At 62.9% G+C, this 3,614-nt stretch overlaps 1 protein-coding gene across 1 annotated transcript in view; it reads left to right on the top strand.

The window, feature by feature from the left end:
- The window catches only part of RAB40C (RAB40C, member RAS oncogene family), a 48,221-nt gene that overhangs the window by 4,501 nt on the left and 40,106 nt on the right, over positions 1-3,614 (top strand). The window lies entirely within an intron of this gene.

Raw genomic sequence — 3,614 nt, 5'->3', positions numbered from 1 at the left:
TCTGCTCTCCACACACAAGAGTTATTTCGCCGCTCGTCTAGCAGAGGGTGTTCTGCTAAGGCCAAATCATGAAGCCCTTGCAAGGAGGAGCGCTGGTCTGGTGGATCCTGCCTCAGGCCTGGGAGATGGTCGAGGTGATGCTCCTCCAGCCCTGTTTTTCCCTGTGATGCGGTGAGGAGCTCCTTTGTTTTCCATGAGCCTGCCCGCGCGATGTCTTGCTGTTCAGCGTGAGGGGCAGGACGGAGGGGGACAAACCTCTGCAGCACTTACGGCGCAGTCTGAGCAGGAGCACAAGCCGTGCCTGGGAATGATGGGTGCCTCGTGGCCACTCCTCTCCTTCTCACATCAGAGCAGTCACACCCTTGAATCCTTTTCCCTTTCCTTTTCCTCCATCTCCTTCTCCTTTTCTTCCTCTTCTTCTTCCTCAGCAGTTTGCACCCGGCTGCCTCTTGCCCAGCTAGCAGCGCCCAGTCCGCCTGCCTCCTGCAGCGTGCTGCTCTCAGCCCCTTAAGCAACCCCACCGCCTTCTCCGCGCTGCTCCTCTCTCGTGATGATTCCCGTGGGTCTGGGCTCTAGTTTGGTTTCCACCATCCCACCAAGGAGGTGAGAAATCACTTGAATGAGCCGTAAACCAGGGCTCCGGGGCTGGCCCTGGAGGAGGGGCAGGACTGAGAACCAGAGGCTAAGAAAAGAGAAGATCAAGGAGATTCCTGCCCATCCTCCTCCTCTGCCCATTCCCCACCGCTTTGGATCCAAAGGGCTGATGGACAGAAACGAGAGGAATGGCTTTTCTCTCCTCCTGGACTTTTCTCCCCTCTCCTCTTCCTCTGCTCCACCATCCCGGGCTCTGTCCTGGGGTAAGAGTTTCTCTGCAGGCTTTACCCTCCGAGCCCCCGCTCCCCAGGGAATGCTGTTGGCAGCGGCTGGGGGTGGCAGCTCCAGATAGAGTCAGCAGGACATCTGCTCTTTCATTTTGCTTTTATCTGCTATTTCATTTTGCTTTTGCAGAGGCTGGATGAGCTGGGCTGTTTGGGAGGCAGGGGCGGGGGGACGGTGGGGGCTGTCTTTGGCCCCTGCCATGCAGACAAGCCAAACTGAGCAGCGCTGAGCGTGAGGATACCCTCACCCCTCATCAAAACAAGCCCCCCCAAAGGAGTTTACACTGTGTGGCTCCAAGGCAGCAAATGAGCTCAAGCCCTCAGGCCGCAGGAGGGGAGGGGGAGGCTGGGACCGCCGAAGCGGGGGGCAGCCCCTCACCCCAGAGCTCTGCCATCTCCCCTCACCCTATGAGCACGGAGGGAAAGGCTTTACCGTCTGCCTTCCCCAGGCTGGGCAGGTTCAGAGCATTGCCCTCCTGCAAGTGGCACAGGAGCCAAGGGGAAGAGACGCTGCACGCAGCTCGCCGGAGCACAGGAGGGTCCAATGTCCCCCGAGCCGTGGGGCGGCGGGGTCCTGCCACCCACGGGGTGCTCAGACAAGGCATCTTGGTGCCCAGACTTTATGTCTGGACAGATGCACCCATCGCTGGCCGGTCCCCAGCGCTGCACGTTGCCAGTCCGTCACCTCCGAGGGCGGAAAGTTCCCTTCCTTGGCTGCCCGGCCAGCGTGGTGGAGCCGGTTGGGCTTTGCCAGCTGCCGTGTGCCTGGTCTCGGTCCACCCCACTTCAGCCAATTTTACAGATTCCCCTTTGCCAGCCCCACTTTTGGAGGCTGTCTGGCAGAGGAGTTGGTGATGGGGGTTATCCACGTGCCCATGGCCGCAGCTGTCCTGGCCCGTTGCTTGACGCAGAGCAATCCCCGAGAGAGGAAGGTGAATCAGCCACTCAGTAAAAGACAGGTTTGGGCAGCAATTAATATTTTATAAAAGCAAGAAGTCTTGCTGTTGCTGCAACTTGAGGAGCGCAGGCCAGGGAGCAGAGCAGGAGGAGGAGGAGCGGAGGCTGGAGGAGAGCGGAGCGGAGGAGCTGATGCCCCCCCACCCGGAGGGAGGCCTGCCATCAGCCCCGCGGAGCCGAGAGCCGCGGGCTTCCATGCCACCGGGCATGGCAAGAGCCCCGATCCCGCGCCGACAGGCTACAGCACCGGTTACACCGAGGCTGGGGGGGGTCTCACGCAGGATCGGGCTCCCAGGATCGTAGAAACCGGGGAGAGAGGAGGGCTGGGAAGAGGCGGGGGATCGGGGAACAAGGCAGGAGGAGCAGAGGGACCCGGGGCGCTGGGGCTGCAGGGAGGCACCTTCGCAGCAGGCAGCGGGGGAGGATGCGATGGATGCCGGTTTCCTCCCAGCATGAGGCAGATGGGAAAGGTTTCAAAACTGGGGCAGGAGCAGAGAGGAGGGAGGTGGGACCACCATGCCCGGGGCTGGGGGCTGCAGCCTGAAAGCTGAAAGAGGAACAAAGCAACGGCTGAGAGTGCTGGAGCATGACGGGGCTGGGTGGTGGGTCCCATCCTGTCCCCCCATCACCGCTTTCACCCCGCGCTGGCCCATCAGGATTGAACCGCTCGCTGGCATCTGCGAGGGCCCTGCACGTCCTGGGTGCTTCCTTGCCCGGGGACCTGCGGTGACACCGGTTTCCACTATGGCACAAAGCTGATCCTGGCAGAGCGGAGGCTCGTGCCCTTCCCCAGCAGTGCCCCAGCGATGCTCAGCCATTGCCACCAGCACTGGGAGGGACCCACCACCCCACGGTGGGACGGGACCATCTCCAGCCCTCCTGTGGGACCTCCTCTGCCCTGGGGGAGCCATTTCCAGGGCGGTTTGGCAGAGAGGTCAAGGGGAAAAGCCTGAAGCTGGGGGGTCACTGCCTCCACTGTGTGCTGGGGAGAAGCCCAGCCCTGCCGCAGCGGGGTGCTGAGCTGCACGGCCCTTTGTAATCCCTCCTGCTTTGGGCTGACGTGACACAATCTCTTGCTATGTCCATGTTTCTGGAGACTTGGAGGGACCAGCTGGGCTGGGCGGGAGTGCTGCAGCTCCGGCAGCAGGGCTTCACGGGTGCTGGTGGGTTTGGGGTGGTTTTCCCCTCTCTCCATCCCTCTCAGACAACGCCGGGTGTCCGCAGCGGTGCAGGCAGCCCGGCTCCAGCAGCGTTTGCCCAGCCGGCTGTCAGTGCCAGCGCTCCTGGTCCAGCCAGCTCGCGGGCACCAGGCTGCTGGGGACCTCGCCCTGTGGCTGGGACAGTCTTCTTCCCCCACCTTCTTCCTCTTCTTCACCTGATTGCCAAATCTGCCCCCAGAAACTGTGGCCAAACCACCCCCCACTTGCTGCCCCAGCCCTCCTACCCTCCATCGCCAGCCCCAGCCGTCCCCTCTCCTCCTCCATCCACCCGCTCTCCCCCTCCGTCCCCTCCCATCCATCCATCCATCCATCCATCCACCCATCCATCCATCCCTCTCTCCCTCCCCTTTTGTCCTCCCTCCATCCCCTCCCCCCCCTCCCCATCCATCCCCCCCCCCCCTCCATCCATGAGTGACCCCAGCCTGGGCAGCAGCACCGGGGTGAGTTGGGGTCCGTGGGGTTTTGCCCCCTCCCTGGCGCTAAACTCCTTGGGGAGGAGGGAGCAGGGAACCCGTGTGCAGGCGCGGGCACGCGTGCGGGGGGGAGGAGGCCCCTGCGC

This window comes from Pygoscelis adeliae, unplaced genomic scaffold (genome assembly GCF_000699105.1).
Source record: "Pygoscelis adeliae isolate BGI_AS28 unplaced genomic scaffold, ASM69910v1 Scaffold461, whole genome shotgun sequence".
Taxonomy (NCBI): Eukaryota; Metazoa; Chordata; class Aves; order Sphenisciformes; family Spheniscidae; genus Pygoscelis; species Pygoscelis adeliae.
This window is presented reverse-complemented; position numbering and strand designations above follow the sequence as displayed.